The sequence below is a fragment of the Chrysemys picta genome, chromosome 1 (assembly GCF_011386835.1).
Source record: "Chrysemys picta bellii isolate R12L10 chromosome 1, ASM1138683v2, whole genome shotgun sequence".
In the NCBI taxonomy this organism is placed as follows: Eukaryota; Metazoa; Chordata; order Testudines; family Emydidae; genus Chrysemys; species Chrysemys picta.
Window position 1 is genome coordinate 37570236 of NC_088791.1, and position 22074 is coordinate 37592309.

Sequence of the window (22074 nt, forward strand, 5' to 3'; positions counted from 1 at the left end):
CTGAATCTCATCATACAATGTGTATTTGAAATAATAAAGGTAAACACGTCATCATGGACAATTAGGAATTAGTAAGCATATATAGTTAGGTACATCAATATGCACTTCAGTCATTTCCTTGTATGCATCCATCCTGTGAATCATCCTTCACCCACTCGTTTCATAAGTGGTCATGACATTCATAAGTACATTGCATGGCAATCAAGGCCTATCCCTACTCCCACAAGCACAGTCATCAAGGTACTATTCCCCCTCTTCCATTGGGCCAAGCAAGTCCATAATGTGGGAGCACAGATCATCCCTGACCTCTGTTGCTCAGGTACACCCAGCTTCAGCTGGGGTAGCTGCACTTTCTGGCTAAGGGTATCGATTCAGTCCTAGGTCCATTCAGGGGGAAATGGCTCACCTCTGGCTTCACAAAGATTGTGAAGAGCACAGCAAGCCACAGTAATGTGCACAGCACTGATGACACTGGAATTAAAATGTGTCTGTAGACATCTCCAATGGGATTTCAAGCTACCAAAAGCACAGTCAACAACCATTCTGCACCTGCTGAGAGTGTAATTAATCCTTCTTTTGCCAGGGCCTCTGAAATCAGAATATGGTTTCCTAAACCAAGGAAAAAGGGGGTACACTGAGTCCCCCAGAATAACGATGGGGACAGTAACTCTGTTTATGACAGTGTCTTTTTGTGGGAATAGTATCACAAAATTTTGCTGCCCACAAAATTCCAGAAATGGAGCTTTCTTCATGATAAAGTTCTGGACCCACTGCTGGACCCATATTACTGAATGATGATGTGATCTCACCAGTCTGTGCTTATGGCCCTGTGCCAGAAACACTAGTCTATGTACAGGTCATCAGTGTCTATAACAAGTGTCATGAGCAGCATCAGCCAGTTCAAATCTGCCATGCCTGGGTACTCCTCCTCCTCCTCCTCCTTTGGTGGGTCAGAAAATGCTTCTTAAATGTCCACCAGCACTTCACATAAGCTCTGCCTGATTCTTGAAGTTTTTGAAAAGGTACCTCTTCCATGTTGCTCAGCAGGAAGTGCTGGCAGGCTGTTCATACTCTGTAATGTGCAGGGTCAACCGTAAAGTTTTCCCACAGTGCACCACAGTCAAAGGGCTCAAGTGGCCACATTTCAGGAGGATGCTAGGAAGTCTGGGATGTGGCTGGTTTGACTTGGGTCTGTGTGCTATAGTGTGGACGCCAGAGCCCCAGGTTTGAGCCAGGATTAGAAAATTTTTAACATAAGGTTAGCAATCAGTGTAGACACTCAAGCCCTGGGTTCTCTAACCCAGGGTCAGCTTACTCAAATACCACTAAGTCTGGACTTACATTGTAGACATACCCATAGTTATGCTGTTTGCCCCGTTTTAAAAAATCTCTGGACTTGATTCTTTTCCTTATACTAGTCTAAATCAGGAATAACGTCACTGAAATCCACAGTTATAAAAGAGTAAAAGTGGAGCAAGTCACAGGAGAATCATGCCTAACACTTATAGCTCATAGCTGCCATTAGTGTAACAGTGCTGATTGTTTTGCCTCCTGTATCATCCTTGATGGTTTCAGTAACTCACACAGGTATATATTTATTGTATACCATTCAATGGGCTGAAGACACTTTTGTATTGCAATGTGATGTGTACTGATAAAATATTAAATTAACTGTTTGTGAACATATGATGTTCCTTGTGAAGCATGCAAGGCTTGTTTCATTGTTTGAAAAAAAAACCTTTCTGCTAAACCATTAGAAGCTGGATGGTATGGTGTGATTTGATTTGACATGCATCTTCATAAAAATTTGGAACGCATGCAATACAAACTAAGGTCCATTGTCGTTTTGTAACTGTTCCGGCAGACTATGATGGTTAAATACTTCATGCATCTTCTCAATCGTATGTTCAACAGATGCAGAGGTAATCATGCAGTTCTCTTATCACTTTTAGGTAAGCATCAATGTACTAAGAAGAATTCCTTCCAGAAAACAAGCAAAATCCACACCTCTTGCTTAATAAAGGGCTGTGGTACACAGCTGCCCCCGAAATGCCATTCAAATGGCTAGGAATCTTTTCCTTATCTGCCAGATGAAAAAAGAGTCAGGTATTGACTGACCGCCTGCAGAGTATGTCTCTATCTAAGGTATTTATATGGCCTTCATTATTGTAGTATATGAGTACCTCACAATCTTGTATGTATTTATCCCCTCATCACCCCCTGTGAGGTAGGGAAGTGCTGTCATCCCTATTTTAAAGACTGAATATCTGGGCCTTAGTCTCTGCACCTCGCTTCTCTAAGATTCTAGGTGACTAACTTCTTTGAGGATCTGGGCCCAAAAGACATGCTCAGTATCACACAGAAGTCTGTACCAGTGCAGGGAATTAAACCCAGGTCTCCCAAAGCTAGTGCCCCAACCACTGCACCATCTTCCCTCTTTGTAGAATTCACCTACTACAAGACAGGCCCAACAAAGAAAGTAACAGAACGCCACTAGCTGTCACCTACAGCCTCCAAATAAAACCTCAGTGCATCATCAAGGATCAACAACCTATCCTGAAGGATGATCCCTCACTCTCACAGAACTTGGGAGACAGGCCAGTCCTCGCCTACAGACAGCCCCCCAACCTGAAGCAAATACTCACCAGCAACTACACACCACACAACAAAAGCACCAACCCAGGAACCAAACCCTGCTACAAACCTCGGTGCCAGCTCTGTCCACATATCTATTCAAGGGACACCATCATAGGACCTAACCACATCAGCCACACCATCCAGGGCTCATTCACCTGCACATCTACCAATGGGATATATGCCATCATGTGCCAGCAATGCCCCTCTGCCATGTACCTTGGCCAAACCGGACAGTTTCTACGCAAAAGAATAAATAGACACAAATCTGACATCAGGAATCATAACATTCAAAAACCAGTAGGAGAACACTTCAATCTGTCTGGTCATTCAATAACAGACATAAAAGTGGCAGTTCTTCAAAAAAAAAAAAAAACTTCAAAAACAGACTCCAACGTGAAGCTGCAGAACTGGAATTAATTTGCAAACTGGAAACCATCAGATTAGGCCTGAATAAAGACTGGGAGTGGTTGGGTCATTACAAAACCTAAACTTAATTTCCCCAATACTAATTTCTCCCTACTGTTACTCACAGCTTCTTGTCAAATGTCTTTAATGGGCCACTCTCTTACCACTTCAAAAGTTATTTTTCCTCCCTTGGTATCCCGCTGTTAATTGGTTTATCTCATTAGACTGACCTAACACTTCGTAAAGCAACCTCCATCCTTTCATGTATTTATACCCGCTCCTGTATTTTTCACTTCATGCAACTGATGAAGTGGGTTCTAGGCCACGAAAGCTTATGCCCAAATAAATTTGTTAGTCTCTAAGGTGCCACAAGGACTCCTCGTTGTTTTTGCTGATACAGACTAACATGGCTACCACTCTGAAATCTCTTTGTACTGTGCATCAGAACCAGACTGGCAGAATACTATCTCCGAAAGAAAAAGTGAAAGCATCCAGATTAGAGGGGCAGTCAGGGAAAGCTCTAGATGAGATTGCCGGGTGTCCTAGTACACATGAATCAGTGGGAGAACCCTGAGATCTTGCCACAGTTCTCACCCAGGTGAAGGTCCCATCCTGTGAGTTTATAGTTTGTTTTAAAGCTGCTGCATTGTGGATTATTTAAGGAAAATATTGTTCCCACCAAAGACAACTCCTGCAGCCAATCCTATAAGAATCCATCTAAAGGTTTATTAACTAGGAACAAGGAATAATAGTTATTTACAGGTTAAAGCAAGCAAACATATACACACCAATGAGTCACTCTCTAAGTCCTAAGAGTGACAGAGTTGTAGTGATCTGTCAGTTGAAAGTGTCTTTCAGGGCAGACACAGGAGGCAGCCCCTACAGATCTATGCCCTGGAGTCTCTAGCCTCTCAGGGTACGTCTACACTATCCTGAAAACCCCATGGCTCGCCAATGCCAGCTGACTCAGGCTTGTGGGGCTGGAGGGATGTTTCATTGCTGTGTAGATTTCTGGGCTTGGGCTCAGCCCAGACTCTAGGACCCTGCGAGGTGGGAGAGTCCCAGATTTAAGGGTCCAGCTGACATGTCTTGTAGTAAACTAGGTTTTCACACTTGATAATGCTTCTCTCCTGACTGTGTGGGTTTACAGTTTCAGAGCATACACTTAAATATTACCTTATAACTTGTTATATGGATATTATAAGTGAGATTAATACATTCAGCAACTTACAAGCATTTCATAGAGTCTAAACACTAATTACATTCCTATGAGACTGATACCTATTTTGAGCAAAACTAACATTTAGGTGACCTGGTCTGGCCTCCAGCTACAAGGCTGTCAGTTCTTAGCTAATACCTGTAGTCTGGGCAAGAGCTTGCCTCTGGCCTGCCAGCATCACACTGTAAACTAGGGGTTGTGAGTTGTTCAGTTCTCAATGGGGCCTTACACCAGTAATAGTAAATTAAATAATTCTCTTTAACCAGTGGAACAATTACTCAAGGGTCATGGTGGATTCTCTATCACTGACCATTTTTAAATCCAGATTGGATTTTTTTTTTCTAAAAGCTATGCTCTAGGAATTATTCTGGGGAAGTTCTACAACCTGTATTATACAGCAAGTCAGCAGACTAGATTATCACAATGGTCCATTTTGGCCTTGGAATTGATTAATCTATTTTTGTTTTCAAAGACAGCTTGCTTAATAATAAATGTCAAATCAGGTTTCCATGGCATACCATGTCCTACTTATTTGTGTAATTATCTGGGAGAGCATTTTAGCAGATCCTGATGCATAAACGCACACACACTCTCTGCAATATATTACAAGAAGGAATATGAAAAATGCAAAAATGGCATATTTGCTAGAAAGCAAACAGAGGGACTCCCAAATGCAAACCTACCCCAAAATGCACTTATGTCTTTTCTGTGTTATTTGAGCATTACAGTAAAAGCACATTATCTGATACAACACTACTAACTCGCAAAAAGCAACAGAGGGTCCTGTGGCACCTTTAACACTAACAGAAGTATTGGGAGCATAAGCTTTCGTGGGTAAGAACCTCACTTCTTCAGATATAGCATCTTTCATCTAAGAATCTCAAAGCTTCTTGCAAAGATAAGTAAAATGAGGATCATAATATAGATTGTGAAAGAGGTAATGGGTTACATTCTTTAGTTGCAGCCCTGAGCAAGAGGTGGTGAATAAATTGTATAAACCTAGGAGCAGCTTTGAGAGAGAGAGAGAGAGAGAGAGAGAGCGAGCACTCCTGCTTTCTCCTGGCTCCTGGGGGATAGTAATTTACTGCTGGTCTATTCCAGTCACAGTAAATCATTGCCACCTGGCTCCCCTGTGCTGCATCAGCTCTCCTGGTCAGTACATTGGGGGATGGAGCCAAGGCTCTGCCCATTCTCTGCCCTCTGCATTGAGCAAGTACCCTCACTTACTCCTATGACTTGGACCCAAGGCCCAACTAGCCTACTTAGAGATGTAAGTGGTGTTCTAATTGCCTGCCACTCCTTGGCATGGGCATATAATCTGACAAAAACTTGCTCTGACTTGCCCAAATTGGCAGAGCAATTGAATGGAATTCAAGGCCATTCCCATCCCTTATTGACCATGTTACCTCCAAGTATTATGTATGTGGTTTCTGGCTGCTATTTTCTGCACCAATAGCACTCAGCTGACCTATCTTATTTTAATGACAATGAGATGGATTGGCAATAATCTCTTGTCAGTATCAGCTAGAGGGCAGAGTGAGTGAGTTAATGGGCTGCAGTGATTTGTAAAGGAAGTTTGTATGTTTTGTCTTGTCTTTTCTTGAATAATGTAGTGATCAGGATGAAATGCCTACTTGTAGGAGAATGTTTTCCTTGAGCATTTCACAATGCAGCCACAGTTTCTTTTATTAATGTTTTATATTTTTACAGCATAACTTCTATTTTATACCTTATCACACAATGGGTAACATCTTGCTCTCCACACAAAAAATGTGTGAAAGAAAAAGATGACTTTTTAATCCCTCTGCCCCACCATAGGAATCACATGTCATGCTTACCTCCCCTCTATTTCAGTGCTTTAGCTTGATTATAAGATACACATAATTCTGCTTATAGACAAACAGAATTTGGTTTCTGACTAGCAGACAGTGGACACATATCCTCCTTTCAGTACCTCTATTGACAAGTATGTTAAATGAACTCAGAGACACTATTGCTCTGTCTCATGTGCAGACAATACAGTGGTCAGAGTAAACAGCACTTTAATAGAATGTCAGCAAGTTTTAGCCTGTGTGACTAGGTTTTGGTTTTGTCTTTGGTCACTCTCTGATTTAAAAAAAAACAAAACCTAGGGCTGGATCTTCAGCTGGTGTACATGATCTCACTCCGTTGAAGTCAATTGATATCAGCCGAGGATCCAGCCCCTTGATCGCTGACTGGAAGGTAACTTATCTTTTCCTTGCACTATAATCTAGAGTAGTTATAATGAACGCATCTATTCTGAACCTAACAGCTGAGGGTGTCAGTTTCAACTACAGAGGGCCACTTCCAAATAGAATATGAGGTCATCTGTCCCAGAAGACACTACTCACACTTGTGAGAGTTGCTGCATGGTTGAACCTTGCTAATCACTGTTACAACAACTGGTTGTAACCCGTGATGTTTTTACATGATTTAGATGGCTTCCCTTATATTGTTAGAAAGTGAGTAGGACAGACTTGCTATAACTTTCTTTGATTTGATTACTCGGTCACTAAGTTTGAATCCATCCTAATCAGACCAAGTGTTTGTTTCATAACTAAGAAGCATATAAAAAAATCATAATAATGGTTACCTATCAAGGGTCCTAAAACTGCAGAAAATATATAAACCCTCCTCGAAACAGTAAAGACAGGGTTTGTGATCTGAAGAAATTGCCAGGCAGAGCTGGTCAGAAAGATTTTTAAAATGGGAAAACAATTTATTATGCCTTTTTTTTTTCTATTTCTTCCTCCAAGCCCCATTTTCTTTATCAGCTCTGCCCAAGGAATAGTATCATTAGACTCAGTTACACAGGGTAACTATAACTAGCTTGGAAGAGAACATGAATGTAACAGTAACCAGTGGAGTGAGGGCTACTGACTGCTGCCCTGACATGCACCAGGATTAACTTCTATAAATCTAATCGACGTCAGGTGGCTGATGACTAGGGCCAGGAAAAAAAGACCAGTCTCTTGCCAACATTCCTGTGCATCACACCTTCATTACAGGTGAGTGAAAAGGAATATATATATAGGCTAGAATTTTCGAAACATGTCTAGACCAAAGGGTAGTTTTTGCCCCTTTTGGCCATGCATCACATTTTTACAAAGGGGGTATAATTGATCACAAAGGATTCTGAGTGTCCAGGTGGGGAGAGGATAGGATAGTGTACCTGAGGGGATAGCCACTCAATTGGCATTTCCAAAAGGCTTACATTGGTAGTGCTTAGAAGCCCTCATCAGCATAGGGGCTCCATTAGGCACTCCAGTAGAAACACTATAACAGACATGGTCCCTGCCCAAAAGAGTGTGTATATTATATATAAATAATTTGAATATTCTGAATGAATGGCCAGGCTACAACCCCTCCTGGACAAAGAGGAGCTCAAGGTCCCGCCATGTGCCACACAGATCCTGCTACATCATAACTGAACAGATAATTCCCCCCGATTTAAAATGATTTACACCAGCTGATGATCTGACCCAAAGTCTTGCTGTCAGGAGATATTAATGATCTCATATGTAACATACAGGCAAACTCTTGTAGAATTGGCAGAATTGTATTAATTCACAAGGATACTTTAAATTAGAAGAAATAATTTGATTCTAAAATGTTACTTATTTACACCGAGTATCTTTGGCTTTGAGGAGTGCCACTAATTTTAGGGCCTGATTCTCTTTTACACAACGCCACTTTGGTAGCATAGCGGAGGACCTTAAAGTAGGTAAAGTCTCACTACTCTGGGCAGGTCTACACTTAAAACTCTGCAGCAGTACAGCTGTGCCACTGTAGTGGTTCAGTGAAGATGGTACTACGCTGACGGGAGAGCTTCTTCCATTGGCATAGTTAATCTATCCGCACGAGAGGTGGTAGCTCTGTTGACAGGAGAAGCCCTCCCAGAGACATAGAGCTATCTAGGCTAGTGGTTAAGTCGGTATAACTTAAGAAGTGTGGATTTTCCACACCCTCGGAGCAATATAGTTATACGGATGTACGTTTATAGTGTAGACTTAGTCTCTGTGAAAATGATGTAAAGATGCCTTGGTATACATGAGAACCAGGCCTTTAATGGTCTCATGATTACACTGAAAGCTCCAAGGGGTTTGGGATGGGGCTTGCTCCTTTGTTAAACGGTACATAGCTGCATTTGGATTCTTCTGCTGTTTGTTATTTTACTGAGAAAACATACATTTTTGGCTGTAAAGAAGTGGGAAGAGTTTGATGAAATATTGCATTTTGATACATTAGTGATGTCACTGATCCATAGTTTACATGTCATTTGGCATATCAACAGTAAGGTTCCAAAATTAAACCATTTTTAATTTTAAAAAAGTAGGAAAAGGAGAAATGTGGCCTGCTTGGTTCACGAAGATACTGCAAGGAGCCCAATGTAGCACTTTTGGTTTTGGAGGAACGTAGCATTTTTAGTGCAAGGTAATAAATTTCATTTTATCAATTTACAGACCTACTTTTCTTCACATTACCTCTTTCCAAGCATCTCTACTCTACTGGGGATCTGTACTTTGGATTGTTTTTCTACACTGGCTGAATATCCTGTTGCTAAAAGATTCCTGTCATTTCACTAATTTCCTTCGGACCATTTGTGTTTTCTTACCATAGCCTTCTTGTTGCCTGTAACTTCCCCCAGCGCTGTATTATTTGAAAATTTAATATGAGTTGACTTCCACTTCTCATCATTGGCAATCCTCAAAGTCGAGGATGATTGTCTGTCATGGATTGTCCATTTCAAGTTATCTGTGGGTCCACCGATGGCTGATGAGCCACAGACTCTTCTGCATTGCAGACATGTATTTCCGAGCAGATGGGTAACCCTGGGATGTTGGTCCGAGCCATGGCACGCTCTGTCGTTCCTGTTTTTCTGTTACGTGTAGTCGCATCTGGTTTTCAAAGTGCTGAGTTCCCTGCCTCTTCTAAAGCAGTGACAAAAAAGCTAAATGAACAAGGTCACATTTTACATTTATGGGACTTCACTAGACAGGTGACCATAACCACATGTTAGATTGCTGTACATGTATGGTAATTATACATATAAGCCCAGGTTGTGATGCCATTACTCATGCTAAATAGCACCTTATTACACATTTAGCCCCAATTTAGTTCATTGGGACTGTTGTGGAGCAAAATGCCATTCAGCATAAATAATGGTATCCAAATCTGGCCAATGTTCATAATATACAAAAAGAGTTCAAACCTGTCAAAGTCACTATGGCAAATGTGCATTGCACTGATTTGTCAAAACTGCAAGCACCCAATTTTATTCTTATTTAACATTTATATTGCGGTGACATCTATTAGTCATCCCGCTGGGGCTTCACTGAGTTCGATGCTGTACGAACGTAGTAAATTACAATCTTTGCCCCTGAGAATTTACAATCTAGAACTGTAGTAAAATGGGTGAGTGTAAAACTGATATCTCATATCTTATTAGTTGCTATAATGTTTCTTAAGAGCATCATGAGAGTGTCGGAACCCTGGAATGCTATTCCATCCAAATGTCTCCTTTCTCTCTCCTCTTCCTTCCCTTTTCTTTTGAATGCACACTTTCCCCTTCTGTCCCAATCCCACCTCTGTCCAGTGTCATTCATCTCCTTTCCATGTTATTCCATCTGTTTCTCCTCTCTCCCTTTGTCACATTCCCCTTGTTATCTCTTTCCCCAATTGCTTCATTTATTACAGGCCCCTTTAATACCAGAAATCTCTTTCATTCCTTGCTTTTCTCCTTGTGGCTGACATCCGATCCCTCCTTAAATATGGTTGACCTAATTTCTCCTACTTGATCGGCATTTAATGAAACGACTCATGTCCTTAACACCCAAAGGACTATGCTATAGCTTAAGGATAGAACCATTAGTATTTTGTATAAATGAACCACTCCTGATGTGATGAAACAAATCTGTGAAGCTGTCACACTAACTGAGCATTCCAAGACGCATTTGTTCTACTGTAAAACAGCAAAGTCACAAACAAAAGTACTGTAGCTACACTGTAGCTAACAAAAGTGATACTGAACTTCAGGCTAGAACAGATTTCCTATAGCATTGTAGCCAGGCTTTGTTTAACCTTTCCATTGATTCTTACTTATAAGAATGAAAGAATGAAATGTGTTGTTTAATATAACTACTTGGGATGGGAGACGCTAAAGGAAAGCCCCAGGAAAAACAGTGATTCAGTGGTGGTGTTGAGTCAGTTGCTAGTATTTCTCCCCTGACGTCAATGCAGAACCAGTGCTAGCCTGGGGTGGGGGCATTGTGCTGCATGGATAAGGCCCTTTGTTTTCACTTTTTATTTTATCTAAAATTTCCCAGGAATGTATCAGTGTTTATTCCAAAAAAATTTAAAAGGGTGAAAATCAGTAAAAACCAAAAATGAAGGGCAGCAGGAGGGGGGCTGGGTGCCCAGTACTCTCAGGGTGCAGCAGACGCGAGGGGGAGGAGAAGGGTTACCCAGTACTCACAGGGAGAGCAGGAGGTGTGGGGGAGAGGTCCCCAATACTCACAAGGTGCAGTGGGTGTGAGGGAGGAGGGGTGCCTGGTATTCACAGGGTGAAGTGGTCAGGGGTGGGGTATTCTTGATGTAGCAGCTGAGGAGGAAGCCTTCTGCTCCTTGCAGGCCTATTACTGCAGTGGTCAAGCAGTCTCGGAACCGGGCTCCTTGCCTGTCTAGCTTCCCCACTGTGCAGATGGAAGCAGATGGGACTGCTGAAAAGCTGGGATCAAGAGGGGAGCAGAAGGCTGCACCCCAGAGCACTGCCCCTCCCCGCCAGACAGAGCTGTCTCCTGGCCTGGCCCTGCAGTGCTGCCCCTGTCTGCTGGAGGCCGTATTGGTGAACCGGGAAGTGGGCGGGCTCAGGAAAACCCACTCAGGACAGGCTACCAATGAAACAGAGGCCTAGAGGGGTCAGAAGGAGACACTGACCAATAGGCAGCTAGCAGGCCAGGTAAGAAGGCTTGCTGGGTTCCTGTGAAAGGTAGAGCCAAGGGAGGTGGATCAGGAGAGTGGATTGTCAGTGCTAACCCAGAACTCCAGGTCAGGTGAGGTCTGGTCCTTTGCTTAAATACTGCAACTAGGCAGCCACCTTTTGTGTGTGTTGGTTAGTTTAAAGGCACAGACAGCCAATCTGGAGTTTGCTTACTGTTAACTGTTTAAGTCTGACACTGAGCTCATGGCACAGGCCATTCTGCTCCAGCCTGGCTGCTCCATGATTGCCCATGACCATTTTTTTAAGAGCAAAGATTTCTCTAAATTCCAGTCTGGGTAGTTACTTTTTGCCTATTTAAATTCCCTCTGGTATTTCAATTCAAGATGGTTGTGGCCTTAATTCATATTTCTTGGCTAAAGACAAAGCTGCTTAGAGGGTTTTAGCAAAAGTCTGACTGAAACTGAGTATAACTAGCCACTTTGGTCTTTGAAGTGATATCTAAGGCTATGGCTACACTACGCAACTTTTAGTGACATGTAGGGTTACCATATTTTGTGCCTCCAAATGGAGGACACTCCACGGGGCCCCGGCCCTGCCCCCAGCCCCGCCCACGCCCCAACTCCGCCCGCTCCCCAAAGTCTCCGCCCCCTCCCCTGCTTCCCGCGAACATTTAATTCGCGGGAAGCCTGAAGCAGGTAAGGGGGAGGTAGGGGGAGGAGGCGCGGCCCAGGCTGGCCCCCCGGCAGCTCCAGCCTGGGTCGGCTCGGGCCCTGGGGTGCCGGCCCCGGCCCCCGGCCGACCACCCCCGGCCCGCCCAGCACTGCTGGCCCCTGGCAGCCCAGCGCACCCCCCAGCGGCCCGGCCCCGCGGCCCAGCGCACCCCCCCCCCCCACCCCGGACCGGCTCCCGGCCTCGCGGCCCCGCGGCCCAGCGCACCCCCCGGCGGCCCGGACCGGCTCCCGGCCCCGCGGCCCAGCGCACCCCCCGCTACCCCGGACCGGCTCGCGGCCCAGCGCACCCCCCGGCGGCCCGGCGGGCCCGGCCTGGACCCCGGCCCGGCACCGTGCCCCCGGCTCCCCGCCCGGCCCCCCGCCCGGCCCCGCGCCCGGCCCGGCACCATGCCCCCGGCCCGGCCCCGCACCGGCCCCGGCCAAAGAGGCCCCGGCCGAGCCCTCCCTCCCGATTTTCCCGGACATGCCCGGCTTTTGGGGATTTTCCCCCGGACGGGGATTTGAGCCCCCAAAAGCCGGACATGTCCGGGAAAATCCGGACGTATGGTAACCCTAGTGACATGGCTGTGCTGCTACAGCCATGCCACTAAAAAGCGTGCAGTGTAGCTGCTGTTTGTCCGCAGGAGAGAGCTCTCCTGCTCACAAAAAATGTCCACCCCCCAGAAGCGGCAGCAGCTTTGTCAGCAGGAAAGCGCTCCTGCTGACAAAGTGCTGTTCACACCCGCACTTGTCGTCAGCAAAACTTTTGTGGTTTGGGGTGTGTATTTTTTTTAACACCCCTGAACGACAAAAGTTTTGTCGACAAAGTGTAGACAAAGCCTGAGTTTCATATCTGGGATTCTGGTTTGCTCCTTTCTCCAATGACTGACAATTCTATATGTAGAGCAAAGATAGTGCAGTATATTAAATGGTTTCTGAATGTATGTAATACAGCAAAAAAGCAATCATTGCATCTATGAATAGTATACATGCATTTGCACTAATGGCCATTTGTATGTGGAAAATGGGTAATTGCAGCATAATATGGATTAGAGGCAAAATTCTCCTGTATGATATTCTGTTTTCCCTGAATGCACAGCTCTCCCACTTGAGCATAATAGGTAGGCCATGTATGTAGCAAGAACAGGACTTTGGAGTGGAAATTCTCCATGTAGAGCTTAGATGATAGGGACATTGTTGAGCAAAACTATTGGTTTAAACAACTGTTAGATTGTCTAGTCTTTTAATATATTGTACCATTCATTGCTCCATACAGACAAGTACAACTCCCACTGAATTCAACAGAGATGTTGGGGTGAGCGGGAAAGAAGACCAGAATCCCATATAAACCTGATCCCACAATTTGAAAAAAACTCCTATTTGGATTCATGCCTTACCTCCAGCTCTAGCAAAAATCCAATTACTCTGAGATTAAATAGGTGACTTATATTTGAATTACTTATTTCATTCTAAGGGCCATGGAAAGTAAGAGTAGAATTTGGCATGATTTCTGGCTGAATTCAGCTATTATTACTACAGCAGATAATATTTTATTGCATTTCTAATGTAAATGTGCCATATCTCTCCCTTGTGTGCTAATTCATCACAGATAATATTAGCATCATTTCAGTCATGCCAGAGCTATTCACTAAAGTTGTCCAATAGCTTGTGCTAAAAAGGTGAATTAATTTTTTAGTATCTGGTGCTTTGTGCTAACTAAGAAGTATTAACATGCAGACCAGCAGACACATAATTAGACAAGTTCTATAATTTAATGCCCTGCTCTCTTTCTACTTGCTTAAGTTCAGTGGAGCCTTTCTGTTTCTGATTACCTGAAGAGTTAGATGTTTTGCATGTAATATAGCCAAAGAGGAATTTAAAACTCAACCAAAGGCTTAAAACTAAATGTCAGAGGTATGATACCAGCTACTGTATAATTCTATGATAGTGAAAGGTATGCATGCTATCTTGGCCAGATCCTGTAAAACCTTTCCCATGCTAGTAGTCCACTGGTCTTTCATACACTACACTACATTTTCCTCAGTTGCTACCAGCTCAACTGATAGTAGCAACAGTGAAAGAGCTGGTGTGATGAGATGCCAGGAAATGTCAGCATCTTATGCTGGCCTCAGTTCTGTCCTGAACTGGGAGGGGGGGGGTGGAACACAGCTGGTCTACACTAGGGCTCCCACTATTGCTACTACAAATGGAGATGCAGCAATGGTAGGAAAGTTGCTGAGTTTTAGTGGGGAAAGGTTAGTGTAGACACCCCTTTGCACATATGGTTGTGGGTATGTATATGCGGGGGAGTAAGTGTCTGCATCTGCAGAGCCCATTGCAGAATCAGGGCCTTGTGTTTCCATTTGACAACCTCATGGTAAATAGTCACTCAGAGGACTGAAAAGGCAAAGAACTGAATTTCTAACATTCTTGGTGGGCTACATTGTCTTATCCCATAATGCCGATACTGCCTCTCTTGAGGAAATAATGGGCCGGATCATGGTGTCCAGCAGATCTTTACTGAATGTTGATCAGGTGGTTAGCAGAGGCACATCTTTCACTCCCTTGATTCTTGTGTGCTCTATGCAGGGCTGGGCTCCATGCATTGTAGCTTACGTACTGCTCTAACTTACCATAGAGGGCTGAAAATGGAGACCGGGATAAGCATGGCATATGGTTATCCAGGTCACACCCCACTTTCCCTGCTATGCTGGATAAGAGTCCCTGGATTGGCTATATAGGACTCTTGCACTGGGGTGATTCCCCCCTGGCCTGTTGAAATAGCTTTGAGGCCACAATATGCTGATCTAAAATGTGTTGTATCATCTGATTTAGCCAGATGGGGTTCTATGACTACTGCTCACCATGCAAAAGTAGCTCATTTCACTGTTACCCTGTCCTTGCTCTGCTCTCCTGTTTGTTTTATCTCCCTTTTGAGTCATGTTATAAACCAAGATTTTAAAATCTTTGGGGGCAAGGACTGTCTTTTTATTACATGTTTGTTCATTTTCGTAATGTGCTGGGGGCCCTGATCCCTAATTGGATGTAAATAAGATTACATATCCTCCAAAATGCTTTAAATTATTTGAATCCTGTTTCCAAAACCAGAAGGCAGCTCCACTGATAGGATATTTTGTGAAACTTTCTTTTACTCCTTCAGTCTGGGACTATGGTTTATAAAAACATAAAAGATTTATTGAAATGGTTAAAGATAATGTAGACAGTTGGAGAAAAGGAGAACAAATGGATTGACAGCTTTGCTACCTTTCTGTTCTAATGTTTGAGGGTTTTTTTGTCTCTATAGGCATTTTCCATATGATATGAAAATTATGAACAGTTAATTATATGTGATAGCTACCAGTTCTGAGCCAAAATATACAAGATGATTAATTTTATTCTAACAGCAGAGGGAGGTGTATAGAAAGGGAACCATAATCTAAGTCTGACAAATCTCCTAATCTGAAACCTAACACCTAAAGCATCCTCCCCATGCAGATTACTATTTATTACTAACATTACCGTATCTTTGGAACTGGGTTCCCACTGCTCTACACAAACACAGACTGATATGGTTCCTTCCCCCAAGAATGTATAGTCTAAATGGACAAAGGCTGGGAAGTAAAACAGAGACAAAGAGAGGTGAAATGACTTGTTTAAGGTGATACAGGAAGTCAGTGACAGAGCCAAGCACTAAAGGTCTCCTGGGTCCTAGCCCAGTGCCCTATCCATCAGAACATACACAGGTAATTAGCTACAGCACATTCAGGAACAGGGTTTAATGATATCCGGGTAATCATGAGTGACATTCAGGCGCTTTGCAGTGTCATCAAGGCTTTGGGATAAGTACCTAAAGGTACAGCTCTATTTCTTGTGTGGCAGGAAGAAAAGAAGCTTGGTGTAGTGGTGGAAATTCATGACTGAAGATCAGGAGGTCTGAATTATATTGCTAACCTGCTATACATTTGTTGAATATCCTGGGGCAATTACTTGGCCTCACTTTCCTTGCCTACCCTGCAGATTTATAGCATTGCAACGCACACTGATATGACTGAATTGGTGTAAGGTGCAACAGTGAAGTGCTGTTTCAGATACAGATAGTGCACTACCTCTAGCACACATAGCACTCCCGGACATTGCAGTGTCAATGGAATGTTCCTCCTATCCCATGAATCTCAGCATAGTTCCCCTGGTGCAGATGTATATCTGCACCTGTTTCCTTTTCTGGTTGGTTCTAATTACTGCTTTGAATGATTCTACCCTACACACAGAGCCACCTACATGTTGTGGGTAGTGAGGTTGGTGCCTTCACTCAGCTGTAAACGGAGGCCAGGACAGAAGGCCAGCAGAAGGCCACACACACTGCCAGATGGACTCTAAGTGTGAAGGCCCAGGGTGTCCTGTACAAAGCACCAACACTATGGATAGCTGCACTCATGAAGATAAGCTTGACTGTTGTCGGTCATCGCTTCAGTCACTTTCATCAGCTGGTTTTATTATATTTTTATTTTCTTTTTTTGTTCAGCTGGGTGCCTCTTTCACAGCTGAACTGTTTCTTCTCTGCTTTTTCCCTCCAGGTTCCAGGAGTTGTCTTGGTCTGGAGTGAAGATATCCCTCCATGAAGCCTAAAGGAATTCCCCCACTCTCACATCAAATGCAGGGCGGATCCCTAGGGATGCATCACTCCTCCAGTAGGATTGCCAACCTTCTGGGATTGGCCTGGAGTCTCCTGGAATTGGAATTGATCTCCCGTTGACTATTGAAAGCAATCCAGGAGATTTTAATAGGATATTTTAAGAAAATGACATTATGTAATATTGGGGGGGAAATCTGGAATAGCTTCAATCAGAATTGCCAGCCCTATCCTCTAGTATGGGAAGGCAGTGAGTGGGAGCTGGTGTCCAGGGAGAAGATCAATAGATTTTTGGGGGGGCCTGAAGGGCAGCTTAGTAGCCTGGCTTGTCCTAACAGTTTTCTGTCAGAAAATTCTGTTTGGATCAAACCAAATTCTTTTCACAAAATCATATAGATTATGGAAAAAAATTATTTGAAAAAAAAAAAAGATTTTTTTTTGAAAATATTGAAATGTCCCATGTTGACATTTTCAGAATGAAACATTCCGATTTTTCATTTTAAAACAATTTTTCATTTTGAAATTCCACTTTCTTTTATATAAAAAAAAAAAATCCAGAAAGGTCAAAATCTAACCAAAACAGTTCAGATTTATTCCAATTTTTTTGAAAGGGTTCCCAAGAGCCATGAGAATGATTAAAGATTAGAAAACATGTCTTATAGTGATAGTTTCAGGAAACTCAGTCTATTTAGTTTAACAAAGAAAAGGTTAAGGTGTGTCTTGGTCACAGTTTATAAGGGCCAACCTGGGGAACAAGTATGTGATAATGGGCTCTTCAGTCTAGCAGCAAAAGGTGTTAGACAGTGGTGGGCAACCTGCGGCCCGCAGGGATGTACTGGCTGCCACTTCCCACAGCTCCCATTGGCTGGGAACAGTGAACCACGGCCAATGGGAGCTGCATGGAGTGCCGTGCCTGCGGCTGGGCAATGTCAGCAAAATGTCTCGCAGCCCTCAATAAGATTACCCTGATGGGCTGCATGTGGCCCGTGGGCCGCTGGTTGCCCACCACTGGTGTACCACAATCCAATGGCTGGAAGTGGAAGCTAGACAAATTCAGATGGGAAATAAAATATACATTTTTAACAGTGAGGGTAATTAACCATTGGAATAACTTTCCAGGGGTTGTGGCAGATTCTCCATCATTAACAATTTTTATATCAAGATTGGATATTTTTCTAAAATAAATGCTGTCATTCAAACAGATATTATTTTGGGTCAGTGTGACGTTGTGCAGTCTATATGGTTTTATAAAATATAAGTGAATATAATGTAACTGGGATATGCTTCATGCAAAAGGTCTCTTGTATCATTACAAAGCTCATAATCTACTGAGTGTGATCATCCTATTTGTAGAAATGTACCACTCTTGTATCTAAAACTAGAAATATAAAACATAACTCTGAGGGAATATTGTAATTATGTAAAGTGTGGGCCATTAAGGATGGTTTGGAATCTTGATGACTCCCATTGTCTGCAGATGGCTGTATTTACCTGTGAGTCTTCCTGTATATGTGTATGCTGGCAAGTGAGTAATGTGAAGTCTTGCAGTGACATGTGATCATGTCACCTGAACTGGAATCCATCTTTAACCTGGTGCTTTTCCAGTGAGGGGGGTGGAAACCCAGAGGGACAAAGGGTTCCCGCCTTATGCAAAAGATATATAAAGGGGTGGAAGAGAACAAGGAGGGGGAGGCGCCATCATGAAGAATCCCCTAGCTATCACCTGAGCTGCAACAAGAGCTGTACCAGGGGAAAGAATTGTGCCCAGGCCTGGAAGGTGTCCAGTCTGAGAAAAAACTTACTGAAGCATCTCTGAGGGTGAGATTATCTGTATTCAGTTTGATTAGACATAGATTTGCGCATTTTATTTTATTTTGCTTGGTGACTCACGCTTGGTCTACACTACCCCCCTAATTCGAACTAAGGTACGCAACTTCAGCTACGTGAATAACGTAGCTGAAGTCGAAGTACCTTAGTTCGAACTTACCTTGGTCCACACTCGGCAGGCTCCCCCGTCGACTCCGCGGTACTCCTCTCGCCGAGCTGGAGTACCGCAGTCGACGGCGAGCACTTCCGGGTTCGACTTATCGCGTCCAGACTAGACGCTATAAGTCGAACCCAGAAGTTCGATTGCCAGCCGCCGAACTAGCGGGTAAGTGTAGCCAAGGCCTTACTTTGTTCTGTCTGTTACTACTTGGAACCACTTAAATCCTATTTTCTGTATTTAATAAAATCACTTTTTATTTAGTAATTTACTCAGAGTATATATTAATACCTGGGGGAGCAAACAACTGTGCATATCTCTCTATCAGTGTTATAGAGGGCGAACAATTTATGCGTTTACTCTGCATAAGATTTATACAGGGTAAAACGGATTTATTTGGGTTTAGGCCCCATTGGGAGTTGGGCATCTGAGTGCTAAAAACAAGCAAACTTCTGTGAACTGTTTTCAGCTAAACTTGCAGCTTTGGGGCAAGTGATTCAGACCGTGGGTCTGTGTTGGGGCAGACGGGAGTGTCTGGCTCAGCAAGACAGGGTGCTGGAGTCCTGAGCTGGCAGGGAAAACAGGAGCAGGGGTAGTCTTTGCACATCGGGTGGCAGCTCCCAAGGGGGTTTCTGTGATCCAACCCGTCACAGTCAGTTCTATGGTCTGTGTTGTACCAGTGGTCCCTTCTGGCTTACTAATCTATGAAACCAGTTCTATATAGAATGTATATAATGACTAATGTATGGAAAGTGGGAACAAAAGCATTAGTGTGTCAAATTCTCTAGGGAATGGTTATGTATACACAGTGTACACATACACATATTTTGAGTGTGTGTATATATAATCACAAGCTATTTTTCAGTTGTGCCTACCAAAAATGCTATCTGCAGTGGAAGCAAACCATCTGCTACACAGCATTTCTATTTTTAAGGTTCTCTGTATGCCAGTTTAACACACACACACAGTGTAGTTTTCACCCTCCTCCTTCAGATGAACTCAAATATGTCATTGGGTTGCCCTATCGGTTTTACATTTCCTCTGTAAACAGAAACTCTATCAGAGTAAGGCCTGAGTCAGCAGCTGTACTGGAGCAAGGCCTGTATTTGAGACTTACAGAATGTGTAACCCGAAGTCTAAAAAAACCCCAGGGGGGTATTTGCCACCTGGCTTTGGAATGGACAGCGGCTCTTTAATAGAGGTTTTTACAAGTCTGTCCTCAGATATACAGCTGAAATGCTTCAATGATGTTTGCTTGCACTTGCCCCTGGCTATTTTACAGACAAAAGGTCTGGATCCTGAAGTCCTTACCTATGTGAAACTCCACTCCAGAGTCAAACCCCCTAGGACTAAAATTGCCATAAATATATTTAATTTAAATTTTACAGTTTGTATTTAAATCTGATTCAAATACAAAGAAATTAAGTATAGCCATTCAAGTCTTTGGATGAAACTTTCCCATAGTCTAACACAACTTGACACATAGATTCTCGGAAGAAGAGTATTGTACAAAATTGTGTGCACATATACAACTACCTGCACTCTGCAGGTGCAAATAGTCAATTCTTAAATTACAACTTTTGCACACACGTTAGTGAGATCTCAGCAGTATAGTTGTATGAAACTCTATATAAACTCTTAGTGTTAAATATATTCAGGAAATAGCCCACAGATAATAGTTACTGTTGACACTGAGGAAGATTTCTAAATGTTTGGACATTATAAGTCTGTAAGAGATTATTTTCCTCCTGAGAGGTGAGTATTAATATACCATAGAAAACAGTGTTTTTCTGGTGTGCTTTGAATGAAGGGAGGTATTGGAGGCATTGAATCACCATGATCTATGTTGCAATGAGATGCAGTAAATGAGGTGACATGAACTCCCCATGGTTAAGGAGGTAACACTATTGACACTGTTCTCTCCTTTATTTATAAGAGAAGATAGCAATATGCTTTTATCAATGACTTTTTCAGAATCCTCCACTGCTTGAAGGGTAAAACCCACTTGCCCAAATAAATTTGTTAGTCTCTAAGGTGCCACCAGGACTCCTCATTGTTTTTCCTTATACAGACCTGTGACTTTCTCAGAAACACACACACTACCTTGATGCAAGATATGTTGTGTGGAAGACGAGAAGAAATGGAATTAGCAGTGTTCTCCACATAAACAGCGCACAGCATGATCTTGTTAAAGAATTATGTTGCCTCATAATCCTCAAACAAATAACATTATGCTATAATGGATCAGGTTTTTTTACTTCCTAAGCAGAAGATAGTAGGTTTGTTTTTCCTTTTAAACCTAATTTTCATTTCAAGCACAAGATAAATTATACATTGATGTGTATTATTTACTTATCCTTTTCTTGGCGATTACAGCTGGGAATGGGAAACTTGTTTTGCAAATTGGTTGGTGTAAACAAAGCTCATTCTACCAATTAATAATTTCTAATTTTTTCTGCATTGCTGCTTTGAATTCAGGTATTGATGGAAGAAACCGCTGGCTAATTAAATCCCACAGTGTTGTCATTTTTGATAGCAAACAAGGATTATTTGTTAACTTGAGCTCTGATTTCATTTTCCTTTCACAGATAGGAAAAAAATCATTCTTAAATTCACATAACTGGCCAGCACCAACCACTCTCTTGTCTGGTTTCCTCCTGCCTTGGAGCATATTTGCCTGCTGCAGCCTGATGGCAATGGGAAAGGACGCCCAGACCAAGGCGTAGTGGGGGGATGTAGAAACTTTATCACCCTTCAGAGACTCTCCAACTACAGGATTTTCTTCTCTTTGAAGGCAGACTGCATGAAATCACTCCAAGAACAGTAATCTTAACAAAAACATTTATTGAAAGCAAAGAAAATGGAAAACAGTTTGCTTAACCTCTCTAGATTTACTCTTCTCATCACTAGATTTTCATTATAGTGACAGTGTGTGGGGTGGAGAGAACTTAATAGCTTCCATCTCATGAAAGCATTGCCCTTGAATGCTGTCATCTTCATGCTGCTGTCTAGAGAGAGAGGAACTCCCTCCCTCTTTCCCGCAACCTCAACCATTTGATCTGGGATAGTCTACCTCCATTTTCCAAACCAGATTTCTCCAGTTTCACACTTATTCTCTCTAGAGGAGCAGACACAGGCTTCCCGCTGCAGCAGACAGCCCTTTGAGGCGAGGAGGACATTAACAATTGTCTGGTGTATCTGGTTTTGGTGAGGCCTCAAGTCAAAGTTCCCTAAGCAACTTTGTCTCTTGCTAAGAACTATGAATTTCAGGGAGGTTCTCAGCCCCTCCATCGCAATACTATAAACAGAAAATCAAAACAATTGTTGCTGCTGCTGTTCTGGTTTGGACTTGATATGCCTTAAAGAGGCCTGACTTGCACTCTAGTCACTTTTGAAAATCTGGGCCACTAGTATCTGCTTTCCTGCAGAGTAGTGACGGCAAAGTCACCTCCTCATAAGGTTACTCAAACTCAAAGTATATAAAAAAAGAAAAGGGATCATTATTGTTTCTGTTTTTCAAAGGTTTAT

The 22074-nt window shown here is 42.9% G+C and overlaps 1 long non-coding RNA gene across 2 annotated transcripts in view; it reads left to right on the forward strand.

Annotated features, from left to right (window-relative positions):
- The window catches only part of LOC112060308 (uncharacterized), a 38476-nt gene extending 19663 nt beyond the window's left edge, over positions 1–18813 (forward strand). Inside the window, exons 2-5 of one of the 2 annotated variants that reach the window (XR_006175844.2) lie at positions 1953–2145; positions 7039–7290; positions 8616–8716; positions 16507–18813. This is a non-coding gene — a long non-coding RNA (uncharacterized LOC112060308). The remainder of the gene's footprint in view (positions 1–1952; positions 2146–7038; positions 7291–8615; positions 8717–16506) is intronic. The other variant, XR_002889636.3, reaches the window with a different exon arrangement.
- Positions 18814–22074: the final 3261 nt, after the last annotated feature.